Source organism: Pleurodeles waltl, chromosome 2_2 (assembly GCF_031143425.1).
Source record: "Pleurodeles waltl isolate 20211129_DDA chromosome 2_2, aPleWal1.hap1.20221129, whole genome shotgun sequence".
Lineage (NCBI taxonomy): Eukaryota > Metazoa > Chordata > Amphibia > Caudata > Salamandridae > Pleurodeles > Pleurodeles waltl.
Genome location: NC_090439.1, coordinates 390,412,652 through 390,431,829, shown reverse-complemented (window position 1 = coordinate 390,431,829; position 19,178 = coordinate 390,412,652).

Below are 19,178 nucleotides of genomic sequence, written 5' to 3'. Positions count from 1 at the left end.
TTAGTGTTCCAGCAGCTTAGACTGATAGAGGTAGCTATTGCAGAGCAGCTTAGGCTGAACTAGGAGACATGCAAAGCTCATGCAATACCACTTATAGTTACACAGTACTTATACACAAGTAAAGACAATACTCAGTGTTACCAAAAATAAAGGTATTTATTTGGGGTGACACAGTACCAAAAATATCTTAGAGGCAATACCCCTTCTGGAGGTAAGTATTATACACAATATATACACTAGACATTAAAATTAGACGAGTAAATAGCCATAGAACAATGCAAACAGTAGGAAATCCTATAGAATGCAATGAAAGAAAATAGGTCTAGGGGCAACACAAACCATATACTAAAAAAGTGGAATGTAAATCACAAATTCCCCCCTAGACAAGTGTAGTGTGTGCAGATTTGCTGGGAGAGTACGAATACAGTAAAGGTAAGTTAATTACCCCACCCCAGAGCCCAGAAAAGCAAGATTAAATTACTGCAAGTTTCCTTTGGACACACTACACCTCGTTTTTGGGGATTTTGCAGCAGCCAACCAAGTCTTCAAAGAACAACTGCTGGATTATTGGACCTGAAGACCTGCAAAGGAAGGGGACCAACTCCAGAAGTTGAAAGAAGTTCCAGGAAGGACAGGAGCCCCTGCCAACCCAGAAGAGGGTACAAAAGAAGAGTACCTGGTTAGTCGAAGACTGCAGAAATGCACCCTAGGAAGATGCCAGTGGGTTCCTGCATGATGCAGAAGATGTCCTACGGTTTGAAGATTGTTGCAGATGAGATTTCGTGTTGGAAGGCACCAACAAGCCTTGGTTATGACAAAAGTAAATTTTTCATCAAATGGCACTGGATGGACCCAGGAGGGACCTGGGGACCTCAACTCTGTGTGAGGAGGAAGAGGGGGCTCTCAGCACTTTAGAGAGCCCTCAGGATGCCAGCCAGCACCCCCAGGAGTTGCAGGAATTGGGTTCACAGGCGGTGCAAAACCCAGTTGATGCAGCACAACAAAAGAAGGTCCCACGCTGCCAGAGAACAACTCAGCGAGTTGAGCATTGTAGAATGGAGTGCTGGTGACCTGGGCCAGGCTGTGCATGAAGGAATTTTTCAAAGAGTGCACAGAGGCCTCAGGAGGCGCACAGGACATAGTGCACAGGGGTACCATCATTCTTGGAGAAGGCAAGGTCTTACCTCCTCCAAATTGTATCAGCAGGAGCTCAGGATAGTCTATGTCGATGATGTCTGCCTTCTGTGTCCTTAGGAGCACGCTTGTCATTGTGAGAGGAGTCCCAGGGTACCGGTCGTCATCTTGGAAGTTGCCTGCTTGAAGCAGGGGAGTGACACTGTCACTCCATGGGAGATTTCTTTGGTTCTTCTGGTGCAGGATGAAGACAGGGAGTCCCCAGAGCTTGCACACCATGGAAACTGTTGCAGTTGCTGATTTGGAGCTGAGGTTGCTGAAGAAAAGTGTCTCTTGTAGACACTTTGTTGCAGTATCTGCTTTTCTTGGAGCAGGCTGCGGTTGAAGTTGTTGCAGAGGATTCCTGAAGGAAACTTGCAAGCAGAATCTGAAGAGAACCCACAGGAGACACCCTAAATAGCCCTGAGAATGGGATTCGCCACCTTATCAGGTATGGACCTATCAGGAGGGGTCTCTGACATCACCTGCTAGCACTGGCCACTCAGAGCCCTCCAGAGTGCCCCCACACCTTGCAAAGCAAGATGGCTGATGTCTGGGACACACTGGAGGAGCTCTGGGCACCACCCCTGGGGTGGTGCTGGATAGGGGAGTGGTCACTCCCCTTTCCTTTGTCCAGTTTCCCACCAGAGCAGGGGAGAAGGGGTCCCTGAACTAGTGTAGACTGGTTTATGCAAGTAGGGCACCATCTGTGCCCTTCAAAGCATTTACAGAGGCTGGGGGAGGCTACCCCTCCTCAGCCTGTAACACCTATTTTCAAAGGGAGAGGGTGTAACACCATGCTCTCAGAGGAAATGCTTTGTTCTGCCTTCATGGGACAGGGCTGACCAGACCCCAGGAGGGCAGAACCCTGTCTGTGAGGTGGCAGCAGCTGTAGCTGCAGTGCATGCCTCAGAGAGCTGGTTTGGCGGTACTGGGGGTCGATGGTGGAGCCCCCTGGAAGCATGGAATTGGCTCCTCAATTCAGATTTGGAATGGGGGGACAATTCCATGATCTTAGACACCTTACATGGCTATATTCGGAGTTACCATTGTGAAGCTACATATAGGTATTGACCTATATGTAGTGCACGCGTGTAATGACGTCCCCGCACTCACTAGGTCTGGGGAAATGGCCCTGAACTATGTGGGGGTACCTTTGCTAGTGCAAGGGTGCCCTCACACTTAGTAACTTTACACATAACCTTCAGCAAGTGAAGGTTAGACATATAGGTGACTCATAAGGAACTTAAGTGCAGTGAAAATGGATGTGAAATAGTGTGTGCACTATTTCACCCAAGCTGCAATGGCAGTCCTGTGCAAGGGTTTGTCTGAGCTCCCTATGGGTGACAAAAGAAATGCTGCAGCCCATATCGATCTCCTGGAACCCAAATGCCCTGGGCACCTAGGTACCATATACTAGGGACTTATAAGGGGGTCCAGTGTGCCAATTGAAATTGGTAAATGAAGTCACTGGCCTACAGTGACAAATTTAAAAGCAGAGAGAGCATAAGCACTGAGGTTCTGATTAGCAGAGCCTCAGTGACACAGATAGGCACTACAAAGGCATACATATTAGGTCACAAACCATGAGCACTGGGGTCCTGGCTAGCAGGATCCCAGTGAGAAAGGCAAAACATACTGACATATAGGTTTTATCTATGAGCACTGGGGTCCTGGCTAGCAGGATCCCAGTGACACAGTAAAAACATACTAACACACACTTACAAACAGGCTAAAAATGGGGGTAACCATGCTAGAAAGAAGCTACTTTCCTACACTTACCCTAACTAGGATTGTGGGCCCTCCTTGGACAGGGGTATATACCTCTGCCAACTAGAGACCCAATTTCTAACAATTGTCATCTGTGTGGACATTAAATACATTCACATTGATTCATTGTTTGAGATCAAGAGTTTGTAAGATGTCCTAGGCCCCAGCAGAAGAAAAAAAAGGTTGTCATTTAAAGAACACAAAGTAGGGCCAGGGAAGTCTCACAAAGATTTATGGCATATTATTGAATTAATTTTGCAGCTTTGGGTTCTTATTATTATACATGTGGTGAAACTGCTGAAGAAACATTGCTGCTGCTGTACGTATTAGGAAGTAGATCTGATTCTAAAGAGGTGATGGGGCCAAATCAAAGGAATAAGTGTAGATACATGATAGGTGCCTTAGTGCTTATTTTTCTTAAAATATTAGTAGGACTGTTGATTGCAACATTTCCTCCTACATTCCCTGTAAATAAAGAATGATCTTTTAGCGTTTCCTCACAAACTATTACTCCTAAGGAAGTCAATAAGTGAGATGAGAAAGTATTGCACTTAAATGCATCTAGGGGAGGTTATTCTGCAAATTTATATTTCTGCTTATTATAAGAATATGATGATACAGTGAACGCAAGGGACTGTTACGTGTGCATTCAATGGCCTGCTTCTATTTCAGAAGGTGTCACCTATCATCTTATTCCTGTGACTTATGGTATTTCATGTGTTCTTTTGTTGAGCTTGTTTTACGGGAGAGGACATTATCAGTATTATTTTTCACATTATGATTTAGTTCTTTCAGAAATCCCTATCATTGATCATTTGAACTGGCGTCCAGCTCCCTTGGAAGTAACAATAATTGCAAGATTATTTAAACCTGTTGCCACTTTAGACACATTTTATGCACATAGACCAATTTAACATGTATGTTGTCAGAAGGTGAAAAGAAATTGTTAAACTTAGTTGAGGACCGAAGAAGGAAATTGAAAGCTAGTTCAAAATTAGATGAACTAAGTGGACCAGAGAAGAAATTGAACATCAGTTCAACATAAAGGAAAGTTGTGCATTCGGCTGCAGAGATCTGATACTGGCAATATATTGGTGAGAAAGAGTGAATGTGAACATACCTTTGAAGTTTGAGGGAATGTAAAGTTTTATCCAGATGGAGAGGTTGCTGTAATTCCTGGAGTTTATTCTTTTGGGGTAGAGCATGCTTATTTTAAATTGGCAAAAGGATGGTATGGTACATTTGATTCAGGGATTGTTTTCCCCAAGATTTATTATGTAGAACATCTTCACAATCCTGTTTGGACTCAAGGTTTTATACCTAAACAAGGTGTGAGTGCAGGAGAAGTGGTGGGTGACATCTTTGGCACTCCAATTCCATCAGTGGGAGTGTTTTTTTAATGATTTAAAGATCAGAAGGTTGTCTACTATAGTGGATAAACTAGCCACTAGTACTGCTGTAGCTTTATTGGTTGTAAATTCTGAGATGATAGTGATCAGATCTATGGTTTTGCAAAACATGCTTGCTTTAGACCTGTTACTCGCAAACAAAGGCGGGTCTATCAGATGCTAAAAGGTCAGCAATGCTGCACTTACATTCCAGATAATAGTAAGGATTTAGGAAAGTACATTTGTAATATTTCGGGGTTCACAAAGGGCTTGAAGGGGTTGGAAGCTGCAAGTGCATGGTAAGCTATTGAAGACAGATTTTCTGCCATGGGCAGATGGTTTGGGAATTTGGGAAGTGATATTGCTCAGTGGTCCAGGAATCTGATTACGTGATGGTAGGTAAAGCGTGCATTTTCTTCTACATTGTGACTGAAAAGAATTGTGCCATAATTTGCAAATTGTTCCTGTAAAGGAAAGTGGCAGAAGCATAATCTATTTTGTCTTCTTGTAACAAAAAAGGGTTAACCCCTCACTTTCAAATGCATAGACCAAGGTTTTTGTGAAACAAAGGGGTGAGGGGCAATATGTCAATTTGCAAAATCTTTTTTCTACTAAAAGAAATACATTTCCTTCACCATTTTTTAAACAGACTGTAAATAATGTGACATACTTGCTCAAAAACAAAGGTACATTGTAGGAGGCTGGCTTGGCTTGTAATGGGTACCCGAGGTACTTACACCTTGTGCCAGGTCCAGTTATCCCTTATTAGTGTAGAAGAGGTGTTTCTAGTAGCTTAGGCTGATAGAAGGTAACTATGGCAAAGCAGGTAAGGCTGAACTAGGAGACATGTAAAGCTCCTACTATACCACTGGTGTCATATGCACAATATCATAAGAAAACACAATACACAGAAGTACTAAAAATAAATAAAGGTACTTTATTTTTATGACAATATGCAAAAGTATCTCAGTGAGTACCCTCAGTATGAGGATAAGATATATACACAAGATATATGTGCACAAACCAAAATTAGGTAATTAATAGCAAGAAAAGTAATGCAAGCAGTGTAGAATTACAGTAGATTGCAATAGGAGCACATAGGTATAGGGGCAACACAAACCATATACTCCAAAAGTGGAATGCGAACCACGAATGGACACCAAACCTATGTGAGCTTGGAGAGGGTCACTGGGACTGTAAGAAAACACTGAGGGTTAGAAAAATAGCCCACCCCAAGACCCTGAAAGGTAGGTGTAAACTGCACCTACTACCCCTAGAGAGCACAGAAGTCATGATAGGGGGATTCTGCAGGAAAAACAAACACCAGCAATGCAACAACAGTGGATTTCCAGACCTGAGTACCTGTAAGACAAGGGGACCAAGACCAATAGTCGCTACAGTGTCGAGAGTGGGCAGGAGCCCAGGAAATGCCAGCTGAGGATGCAAGGAAGCTGCCACCTGTTGGAAGAAACTTGGAGTTCTGCAAGAAAGAAGAGGACTAGGAACTTCTCCTTTGGAGAATGGATGTCCCACGTCGCGATGAAGCTTGCAGAGGTGTTCCCAAGCAGAAAGACCACAAACAAGCCTTTCTAGCTGCAAGAGACGTGGTAGAGGTTTTTGGGTGCTGCTGTGGCCCAGGAGGGACCAGGATGTCGCCACGTGGGGGAAGAGACAGAGGGGGCACCCAGTAACTCAGGGAGCCCTCACAGAAGCAGGCACCACTGGCAGAAGTACCTGAACAGGCACTTGGAAGAAAAGTGAACCGGAGTCCACCCGAAGTCTCAAAAGGGAGTCCCACGACACCGGAGGACAACGCTAGACTGCATTGCTGGGTACCGCTTGATTTGCAGCTGCTCCGGCTCCTGTGCACTCTTCCAGGATTTCCTACATGCACAGCCAAGCCTGGGTCCCTGACAATCCTTCCTGCAGTGCACAACCTTCTGAGTTGTCCTCCGGCGTCGTGGGACTCCCTTTTGTGACTTCGGGTGGACTCCAGTTCACTTTTCTTTCAAGTGCCTGTTCAGGTACTTCTGTGGGTGCTGCCTGCTTCTGTGAGGACTTCCTGAGTTACTGGGCGCCCCCTCTGTCTCCTCCTTCAAGTGGTCTTTCTGCGTGGGAACACCTCTGCAAGCTTCATCGCGACGTGGGACATTCATCTTCCAAAGGAGAAGTTCCTAGTCCTCTTCTTTCTTGTAGAACTCCAAGCTTCTTCCAACAGGTGGCAGCTTCCTTGCATCCTCAGCTGGCATTTCCTGGGCTCATGCCCACTCTCGACACTGTCGCGACTATTGGACTTAGTCCCCTTGTCTTACAGGTACTCAGGTCTGGAAATCCGCTGTTGTGGCATTGCTGGTGTTTGTTCTTCCTGCAGAATCCCCCTATCACGACTTCTGTGCTCTCTGGGGGTAGTAGGTGCACTTTACACCTACCTTTCAGGGTTTTGGGGTGGGCTATTTTTCTAACCCTCACTGTTTTCTTACAGTCCCAGCGACCCTCTACAAGCTCACATAGGTTTGGGGTCCATTCGTGGTTCGCATTCCACTTTTGGAGTATATGGTTTGTGTTGCCCCTATACCTATGTGCTCCTATTGCAATCTACTGTTTACACTGCTTGCATTACTTTTCTTGCTATTACTTACACCTAATTTTGGTTTGTGTACATATATCTTGTGTATATATCTTATCCTCATACTGAGGGTACTCAGTGAGATACTTTTGGCATATTGTCATAAATATAAAGTACCTTTATTTTTAGTACTTCTGTGTATTGTGTTTTCTTATGATATTGTGCATATGACACCAGTGGTATAGTAGGAGCTTTACATGTCTCCTAGTTCAGCCTTAGCTGCTTTGCCATAGTTACCTTCTATCAGCCTAAACTGCTAGAAACACCTCTTCTACACTAATAAGGGATAACTGGACCTGGCACAAGGTGTAAGTACCTCTGGTACCCACTACAAGCCAGGCCAGCCTCCTACATACATTAGAAACAAAAACTGGCAAGACAACAGGAATAGTAATCTACAGTTGTGAGGGAAGAAGACCTTGGGCAAAGCACAGTAGGGTAGTAAGGGTGAAAGTTGTGAGGGAAGGTTTAACCCCAGGATTGTAGTTTTTTTTTTTAGGCTATTGTTGATTATGTCTCTTGTGGCAAAAGTTCTGTTTGTAGGAGACACGGTTTTCCAGAGAATGAGGATTCAGAAAGGCAGAAAGAGGAAAAGAGCAGAGATTGAACTGAAAGATAGTCAGTCTAAATAATAAAATGATAGGAAAAGTTTGGAGAAGTCCAGACGAACGTTGTTCAGAACGACAAGGTTTTAAAGAGTGTGATTTGAGAATAAAGTGTGATTATGATAACTTAATATGTCATCAGAGGGAGGGTTGAAAGACATGACTTAGCTGTGCCATTAAGGTCTCATAGAATGTGAAACATGGGAGTGGTTATTTCCTTTGGCAAATGTGTGAAAATGGATTTCCTCATAAAGTGGTGCACCGGAATGCGTCCAAGTAAAGTGCCCGGATGATAATAATCCTACCTGCAACCTGCATTAATTCATTGGTTGCAAATATATTTATGTTAAAGTATTTTAGAAAATGTTATTTCTATAATCATTTTATATTTACTATTTACTAAGAGAAATGTGTTTAAAATCATTTAACTAAAACACATTTATTTTTCTGAGTTGAATGGGAAAGTTTGTTTTATTGTATGTTTCCCTAAACTGAATGTGCAGTGGTATGAGCTTGAGGTTAATAAGGATTCTATTGTGCACAAAGATAAGGGGTCTGAGACCACTTGTTATCAAGGTTGAAAAGGAGTAACGTGAAGACAGCAATTGAACACCCCTCGGAATTCCTGAGCACAGGAGTGAACCAAAGGATGCTTCAAGGCACAGTTGGCAGTTAGGCAGTTGGTAGAATTGATATTTAGTGGAAAATTCCATCTGTGATGTTACTCCTTAGAAGGATTGAGATTTAGGAGTGGTATAGTTAGCTGAAGACCAGATTTCCTTTTCTTTTTTGAGCAGAGCTGACCCCTATGAGGTACAGATCTCTATCTCAAAAGACTTAACAGCTTTATGCTGCACACAGCTCTCTTGACAGAATCTTCTACCGAAGTTCTGTTGTGCTTACACTTTTCCTTGAACCCTATCTAGATGTCAGTATGGTTTGCTATTTAGATCAAATGGTTAGGCAGCAGGATTCATCTTTAATTCCAAACCATCATATGCTCTTTAATCTATTTTGTATCGCTGCGATTGAAATATTGGTTTTCTATATGTTGGTTAAGTTTAGGGTGGTTCATCGTTTTAATTCTCCTTTGGTAATGGTTTACACTTACGCAGTGGTTTTGAGACTCATTTATGTAAGTTGGGCTTTAAGTTTTCTATAAACTTTAACCTGGTCTCCGAGATTTAATGTGTGGCCGTCAGGTTACACTGTAATTAAAATTACGGAAAAGAATTGAAAAGTATCAAGAGTATAGAAAAGTATCCAGAGCCGGATCACAACCATTCTTGGACTCAAGTCCCCCAAGGACATAGTTATTGGCATGGTCTATATTAGTAGGGTTCATCTGGTTTAAAACATAGAGCCTATTTAATTGAAAGAAGAGATGGTGTTCACGCAGTCTGACTAGTGGGATGAGGGATCGTTTTGCTTTTTTTAATCTTTCCTAAAGCATTATCTCTTTATAATGTCAAAGCTCGAACATGTAAAATAATGAAACTGAAATATTTCTCAGTAACTCATGCGGTGAAAAGCTCTGCGTGCCTTGGCACCACCCTGGCTGGTGATGGAGAGGGCATCTGTTTCTGCTCTTCCCCAAAATATGTCAAACAGAAATGTAAAATGCTCAGTGATCCAGCAATCTGATTACCAATGATAGGTAAACCCCGCAGTTTGTTCCCCATTGTGACCGAAAGGAATCCTTCCAGAATTTGCAAATTGTTCTTGAAAAAGGAAAGTGGCAGAAGCACAATCTATTTTGTCCTCATGTAACAAAAAAGGTTTAAACCCTCACTTTTAAATGCATAGACCAAGGCTTTTTGTGAAACACAGGGGCGAGGGGAAATTTGTCTAATTTGCTAAATGTTTTTTACTAACAAAAGAGACACATTTCGTTCTCCGTTTTTTAACAGACTGTACAGAATGTGAAATACATGCTCGGAAAACCTAGGTAGACGAAAAAAAATATACCAGCAAACCAACAGGAATATTAAACTACAGCGGTGAGGGAAGGTTTTACCCGAGGAACTCTGCAATTATTTCGAGATGCCTTGACGAAACGAGTGTCCATTAAACAAAAACCGCATGTAGAAATACGGGCAAAATATGGGTTAAGCTCAGAACTATTATTTTTGTCTTAAAGTAGCTACGAGTGCCATAATAAAAGAAAGAATTGAAAGTGTGAATGTAGAGAACATGCAGAAATTGCTGTGTTTTTACAATATAATACCACAAATGTATGGTACTGTTTTTGAAGGGGTGCACTGCAAGGTAAAAAGCAACCTGTTTTGATATTATGTTTAATGCCACTGTCGTTGCCACTTCTAAATCTTATAAATACTAGGGGGCATATTTATGAAAAATGACACACAACTGCGCTAGTGCAGTTGTGTGCCATTTTTTTAACGCGAACTAGCATCATTCTTTAGTGCCATCCTTATTTATAAAATGACATAGGATGGCGTTAAGGAACAGATAGTGTAAGAAAAGGCGCTAGCAGCTGTGCAATGCCATGAGGAAAAATACGTTAATGCTGCAAAAATGGTGCAACACCGTTTTGCAGCACGTTATCATGTCACAAAAGGGGTGGCACCATTTTAACACCACATTAGTGTCAAAATAAAATGCAAAAGGAGGAAAGAGTCCAATTGCAACAGAACATGGAATCAACAGGCCAGGAGAGACCCCAAACACCCAAGTACCAGCCAGGAGGGCAAAGATAAATCAAAGGAGAAGGAGAAGAGAAAGCGCTTTGGTGAGGAGGACCACGACATGCTGGTCAGAGAGATGACGGAGCACCAACGTCAGCTATTGATCACCTCCAAATTGCCATTTGGGAGTAGACACAATATGGCAAAAAATAGTAGACAAAATAAACAGTGTCGCCGAGGTGACGAGAACTGTCACTGAGGTTAGAAGCGCTGGCACGATTCCAAGCGCAGGACTAAGAAGATACTTGCTAGGAACCGTAAGGAAGCACTGCAGACTGGAGGTGAACGTCCCACACCACAGGAGGACTTGGATGAGCTGGAGGAGATGGTTGCAGTCGTCTCCTGGAGGAACTGGTCACTGGAATCGCAGGACAGGACAGCACAGACTACCAGGAACCACCACAAATGCAGGGTAAGTTGCAGGGGGGATATCTGGAACTCCACTAATGGCAGAAGGGGGAGGCACATAAAACAAGCTAAAGGGTTGCATCCGGACACATAGGCCCTGAATCGAGTCGCAATATCCTCACCCAAGCCACATTTGTACTGATGCTTTGGTTGTGCTATGCACACCAACATATACATGTCAACATAGGCCACTCACTATGGCTATACTCCACCATGTAAATATGCATCACATTGCCTGCTAGGCACGTGCAAATAGTGTGGCTGCGCCATCACAACACCCATTGCGTATAGTCAAAGCCCCTGTACCAACACAACATAGACATCAGAGACTAGGACGAAAGTCAATACCACCCCGGGGTGGGGGGTGTCAGGGTGGTGTATCAGGCTAAAGTGCTTCACAACTTCAATGTAGCATTGCCTTTGCTCAGGTGTGCTGAATCTTGAAGCACACATTGAAATACCATCTTCCCCAAAATTGCTTGTACATGTGCAGGAAGGGACACCTCCCTGCACATGAACAAATCATCACTTCAAGGCAGCCATCCCATCATCATGCTGCAACAATGCCTGTGTTGGTCAGAGAGCACTAATCTGTGCAGGGGCAGGGGGAACTGCAGGGCTGTACTGTATACAGGTAAATATGGCACATCACTACGTATTAAAACTACTGCAGTGTACTGCAACACATCTTGCAGCTGCCCTGAGCCTGCCAAATGAGAACATTTCTCCCCTAAAGCTTGCAACCCTTGGAACACAACCCATACAGGCTGAACCCACAACAACTCACACACAACCTTATGCGTCACATGGGAATGGCCACAAAATAAAATGCACACAACACATTGTGCATGTATGTGAACATCATGTGTGAAGCTGAACAAGTGGCTGCAAACTCACCATTTGATAAGTTAGAGGGCTACATCAAACAGAAAATGATGGTGTGTGCTGCTTTGCAAAATTAGGCAGCATCACACACCGTCCTATTAAAAAAGGCAGGGATGCACCATATACATTATAAAACACAGCTCCCCTGTATACCTCCATGTGCAAACGGTAATCAGATGTTGTGCTCCAGTGCAGCCACCTTTGCACCATAGTGCAAGGATGGCTGCGTTGAGGGGGAGAATGTTTCCGTGCAGAAACAAACACCGTCCTGCACAACAAGAGCTGAAAGTGTGATTTGCTCTTACTCTGTGTGCTGCATATTGCAGCATACATAGTAAAAGCAAGAAATGCAGTACAAATGTAAGCATTACTTCTAGTTCTTGACATGCGAAAGCCAGCCTGGGCTGGTGTCAGATATTGGCCCAACGTCAGGAATACAGATAGTCACAAATCTGAGGCAGTGTCAAAATGCAATGGGTGTTGCCGTTGTACACCCCCTGCAACACCCATTGCACACACCTTCCACACAAAGTGTCCGGTGTGAAGGGGCCATACATACAAGGTGGCATCAAGGTGCATAAAGTGGCTTCATGCCACCTAGTACATACGGGGCAGGGCATTGTGCCACCTAACCCTCAACAAAAGTTACACTCAGGTGGCATTTGGGGCACATTATTGTGAAGCTCCGGTAGTGTAATGTCCTGTGCCATATTTACAAGGTGGTCTTAGGCCACCTTTTGTGCATTAATGCCACCCTGTAAATAAGGCCCCTTCACACCCATCAGTTTGTGTGGAAGGGGCGTTCAATGGGTGTTGATGTGGGCGTGCCAAAGCAACACTCATTGCATTTGGATGCTGCCTCAGGTTTACGAGTATCAGTGAACCTGTGGCAGTGCAAAAATCTAAGGCCATCCCAGGGGTGATGTCAGCAAGGCCCAACGAGGAGGTATACATGTATTCCACCTTGTTTATTCATTTCTAGGTGTGCTGCATTCTGCAACATGGAGTCCAGCAGTCTCTGGCAGATATAGCACTGTCATGAAGGAGAGGCTATGACAAATGCTCTCCTCCAATGCCAGCAACATGCAGACTACCCTGAAGTCCATACAGCGGGTGGCCTCCCTCAGGGAGAATATGGCTGCCTACCACTGTGATATTGTTGCGGGCTTGAAAAATCAGCAGTTCCTCCTTGCAGCAGTGATGCCTTATGTGTAGCCACAAATGGCCCTTTGACTCTACATCTCTATCCCCTGAAGCCTGTGTGGCCCCCTCTACCTCTACAACAACATCAGCCATGGCACAGTAGGCACCACACACATCAGAGGATGAAGATATGGAAGGAATAACATTCACAAGGAAAAGCACCTGGTTGCACCAGCCTGTGCCACATGGACAGTTTCTTTTTAGTTCTGGGCTTAAGATCATGCCAGTGTTGTGACAGAATAAAATGTGCCCTCTTCACCTAACCACTGTAGCAATGTCTGCTATGTGCTATCATTGTCTCTACCATACCAAATGGCAATGTTATGCACTCCTCACTAATGCACACTCCCCCTAACCATGTCTCATGACATGTCCCTCAACCCTGGACTCCAATTGTGCTACACATGGCAAACTTTCACTCATGGGATCTGTGAAATGGATATTGTATTGAAATCCCAATAACAATTGGACCTGTAAATAAAGCACCTTGTACACATGTAGCATTTCTACGTTTACTGTGATCCATCTACACAGCTCAAAGTTAGCATTGTGTCAATCCATGTCAATGTGTACAGAATATCAGTACATGAGTCCATGACTGTCAGACACTAAGCCACACACTAGGATCAAAACAAGAGGAAGCTGAATGATGGTGTTGTGGCCGACAACCAACTAACTGTGTATACTAAAAGGCATATTTATAATGCCCAAGCACCACCTTGCACCACTTTAATCTCATTCCTTTTTTCCTTGAATGTTGCCCAACGATGTCGAAATCCCCATGTTGTATGCACATGCATTGCGCCACTCTATTACCCTTTATGCTACATTATGCCTGCGCCAGGCATAATGTATGCAAAGGGGGCATTCCCCCATTAAGGGAGCTGGAAAAATGCCTCCATTTTTTATTGCACTTTCAATGCCTGCTCAAGAGCAGGGGTTAAAAGGGAGGTGCCATTGTTTAGAATGGGGCTCTATGTATTCTGCAGGAGTAGTGCCAATATTTTGGTGCTACTCCTGCAGAGTACATCAATAGTGTCATGAGAAATAACGCTATTGCCCTCTACCCTGTGCCATGGTGCACCGTATTTTAAATACGTCACACACATGGGTGTCGTAGGGGGGTGCTAAGGGGTGCAGGGAAAGTGGCACTGCACTCAGTGCAGTGCCACTCTCCATAAATCTGCCCCCAAATGCTTTGGAACACATATCCTTTGAAGTAGACATATAGCATGTATGGCTCATTACCCAATCAATCATAATTTACCCAGATGGGAGTACCAGTACAACTGATTTGTGTGGAACAGGAAAAGCTAACCTTATCCATGAAGGCCACCTGTCAGTGTTGCAGGATACAGTTCCAAATTTGGGAGTTGTCAGATGTACCACACAGGACCCCACAAATGACAGGTGACTTACCATATTTACCTGTCTAAGATAAAGATTACATACACATTGTGAACACAGGGTGGCAAACATATGCATTAATAGACAGTATGTAGCAGCCATTCTGACAGTGCCTTGGTCATGGGGATGCATATGGGAAACCTGGGAAATCAAGACCGTAAGCATTCCCTAGGCCATTCCCCCAACTTGGCCAGTGCACTCATGACAAGTCCCAGACACACTCTATTTCAAAACTAATTAGGCTAGGATGAACAGTATTTATTTTAAAACCATTAAGCAAATGCAAACATAAAACCTACACTATTCTAAACTAACCTATACTAACTATCCTTAAATTAAAACTGTACCTCTCTAAACTATTCCAAATTTATCTTACACATGTAACACCACTCTCTAAACATTGTCCCCCACCCGCCTTAGGAGACGAGATACAAGTAGGACAACATAAACTATGACTGCTCATGTACTAACCTATGGCTTAAACAACTATATATTTTTTTGGTATTTTTTTCTATATATATATTTTTATTTTTTGTACACAAATACTCCAACATGCCCCCACCCAACCCCTCAACGATGAAATAATGTAGAAAAAAACACCCCCACTATACTTAACCTAACCTATGCCTACCCTACACTACCCTAGCACTATACATCTAAAACTCCATATAAAACTATACAAAACAGTAAAAGGGAGGTTGTACGATACAATATAAGTTCACTTCCTTCTTTTCTTTAACTTTTTCTTAATGTATTGTAACAACTTGTGGTCCTCTGCCTCATCCTCCAATTTAGTCAGCCTGCCCACAATCTGCCCAATGTCCCTCCTCATGTCCTGCTCAAACTGACTTGGGACTACTGCTGCAGGTTGCAGTACTGGTGGCTGCGTGATCACTGGTGCAGCTGATGTTGAGGGCCGTGACCCAGCTGTGGCCCCCTGCACCACTGATGGCTTGTCTTCAGTGTCCTTTTGTGGCTGTCTTGGAGGTCCCCCATGGGGAAAGGCATGACATTCCCCTGATGCTTTTTCTCTAAGGAACCTCCAGCCCATTTGTGGATAGGCATCATCCACCTCCATTATGTAAGTCTCGCCTCTGTACTTCAGTCAGGTTGGCAGCTGAAATATGAGGAGAAGCAAGCATCAGTATCAGCAATGGGTGAAGGTTGTACAGACATATAATGTAACCTGCAACTGCAGATAACACATACAGTCCAACACACATTCCTCAAAAAATATTAGTTCTCATCTATGACTATTTCCTACCAGACATCATCAGTATCATGTATATGTCACTGGGATAACAGAAATCTATTTAGAAGCAACAGGGCCCAGAGCTGAGTGGACAAAACTGTCCATGATCAACATTTGTGTCTCTTAACTTGTGAGGATCATGTGCCCCAACAAGACTGGGTTTCCTATGTCCCTGTGCATAAGGGGGGCTGTGCATGCAATCCATCACCTCAACACACCTGGGGAAACATCAAGGTAACTTCCCACGTGCTATTCTAATGTTTGGTAAATCAACATTAATGTGTCCTGTTCTAAGACCTGGCCTGAGCATACATAACAAGAGGGCATGCCATTGCCCATGATGTGCCCACATGTACAACTGATTGAAACTTCCCAGAAAGTTTGGCTATACGCCTGAGCTGCACATCAGAGTTGTCAACACATTACAGAACTGAAGCCTCCTACCCTGTGCTATATAGTGCTGCAAGTGTTCAACGGCACACACATGGTGTCTGCATGGGGGCCGTTAGGCCCACTGTGAGTGTGGCACTGCAGTGGGTGCTGCAACAGTGTCCAGAAACATTGTACATCATTTCCACATGCATGTCAGACATCATCAAAGTACCAGGTACGCACACAGCATTCACATCATATGCATATGTGATGTGACCTACATCACTCACAAATATCATGGTGGCAGGACCATTTTGTGAAAACTGCTTGTGATTTGGTGTGGGAAGAATCATAGGCTTTTCACACAACCATCTGGAGGTTAGTTGTCTATTAAATATGAACACTACTGATTGTTAAGCAGCACAATATTGCTCCGTGCAGTACTACATTCTCATTATACCTGAAGGGTACTGAGGCACCTGTGGTGTATGTGTCTCCTACATACACCCCCTAGAGACCTCTGCATATGTCACCCACATCTCTTCCTTCTTGTCAGTAAGTGTAAGCTGTGTGTGGCGCTCTGTGCTGACAATGGTGCTGTGACAAAGTGTTTGTAAATAGGCATGCTATGTACATAGACAGCTGCCCTGAGACCTATCATGGTAGACACCAATGAATAACTGGCCAGTCATAACTATTCCCATTTCACACAATTCCATGCCAGCACACGTTGCCCCTTGAACTACATGCAAGCCATTCTCATTGCACAACATTCCAAATTACATGATGTCACAATCCATTCTCCAATGATATCAGATCATTGGTCAGGCAAAACCATCATTCGTAGCATTGCACATTTCAGACTGACTCACACTAAACCCTGAATTAGCACCAATGACACACAAGATGAAACTAATTGGGGTGCATCAGGGTCTTCAAATCTCTTTCAACCTCTCCTATGGTGTAGGGTGCAGGTCCACCTGCAATACATGGATAGAAAACATTGGTTAGTATAATTTGTACATTTCAGTTGATGGACGACATTGTATACTGTGAACATGTTAGCAAGTCATCCTAGTGGTGGAGCAGAGCAACTAACAAACATCTGTGATCAGCCAATCACACATAACCTCAGATAATGTAGACCAACAAACCATTGCTATCCCTGACACTCCTGTAGTGCTTCTCACTGCACTATTAATACATGGTATTGTCATGCAGGTATCTGTTAGCTCTACACCTCCATGACCATATGGGACTGGTTGACACTGTATAATGCATCTGAGGGGCATGCACTGACATTGTGACATTCATAGCATTTGAGCCTGCCTCAGATTTTGTAGACATCTATCTCTTTGTCACAACAAGCTGGCAAACTACTGCCCAGGGGGTGTGTATTCCAAGGAGTTGAGGAATGACCTGACACATTCTCCAGTGCAAGTTAGTAATGTGTGTGAGCCATCACAAGGCACACACATGAGCAATAATGCTATGGGAGCATACTAATGTGAAGATAGTTGTACCTACCTGCACATTGACTGATTGAAATCATGGATGTATTGTCAATAGTGTGTGGCCAGGCATTGTTGCCAGGGTATACCATTATTTGTCCAGAGAGGGATAAGAACGTGGGTATAGAAAATGCCTCAACATGGAAACACTTGCTCTGTGGTCCAAGGGTGCATTTTTTGGTGCAGGTTACTGAGTGATGTGCCAGTGAAGGAACAGATGCAGGGCTGCCCCATACTGTCAGTGAGAAGCGGCAGGCCTATGGAACTGACTCTGCATATGTGTGTGGTAATAGACATTTGTATGTGATACACAAGGAACTGGAACAGGGAAGTGCTAGTAGTCTGGACCCAGTGCATGGTCAAGCTCCCTTACATGGCCTTGGCCAATGAACCAAAAGGGCCAATAGAACAACAAGGGTGCAGCATAAATTGCATCAATGCAGTACTTGTGGCCCTCATTGCACCCCTTACCCCCACCATGTGTGCGCCTAATGAGAATTAAAGCAAACAAACACAAAAGATGGACAAAATGTGGAACCAATCAAACATTCACCCAGATCTGGTTTGAATCCATCAATTTGTTTGCTCATCATGCCATCCCAGTTTGGACCCAGCCATATGCCAATCAGTCTTCACCCCGTTCCCCTTGGAAACAATCCAGCCCAAACTGCCACGCCAGGTCCTCCCTGGACCAGAAACAAGCTTCCTTGGGCCGGTTTCACAGTATCACCCTTCATCAGCCAGGCTAGCTTGAATCCAATAGCACAGTGAGCCCAGGACCTCACTCTGGGCATACCCAGTGCACTTATGGTAATAAAAGCAAACAAACACAAATGATTGACGAAATGTGGAATCAATCAACCATTCACCCCCAGTCACAGATCTGGGTTTAATCCATCAATTATTTTGCTCATCATGTCACCCTAGTTTGGACCCAGCCATATGCTGATCAGTCTTGACCCTGTATCCCATGGGAACAGTCTAGCCCGAACCTCCAGGCCAGGTCCTCCCTGGACTGGAAACAAGCATCCTGAGACCAGTTTCAGGGTATCATCTTTCATCAGCGAGGCTAGCTTGAATCCAGTGGCACAGTGAGCCCAGGGCCCATGTCAGGGCATACCCGGTGCACTTACAGCGATAAAAGCAAACAAACACAAATGATTGATGAAATGAGGAACCAATCAAACATTCATCTCCAGTCACAGATCTGGGTTTAATCCATCAATTCTTTTGCTCCCCATGTCACCACAGTTTGGACCCAACCATATGTAAATCAGTTGTGACCCTCTTTCCCATGGGAACAGTCCAGCCCGAACTGCCAGGCCAGGTCCTCCCTGGCCCGGAAACAAGCATCCTGGGACCGGTTTCAGGACATCACTCTTCATCAGCCAGGCTAGCTTGAATCCAGTGGCACATTGAGCCCAGGACCCACGTCTGGGCATTCCCGGCGCACTCATGGCCAGAAAAGCAATCAAACACAAATGATGGACGAAATGTGGAACAGGGACAAGACTGATTTGCATATGGCTGGGTCCAAACGGGAATGGCATGACATGCAAAAAAACTGATGGAGTGAACCCAGATCTGTGACTGGAGGTAAATGTTTGATTTGTTCTGCATTCCGACCATCATCTGTTGTTATTGCATAATGAGAATTAAGGCACAGCATGATAGAGGTAGGGTCCAAATGCATCTATTTATGTGTTGTTAAATGATGTACTCAAGAGGAGTTGCAACAGATCCTCACAACTTCTGCTGAGTACATTGGGGGCCCATCTCATACATTTTCTTCCCCCATATCACACCTGCTCTCAGCAGCTGTTCAGCGTGCCGGTGTTATTGTACTAAGGGATTTCTCATCTTACTCAGT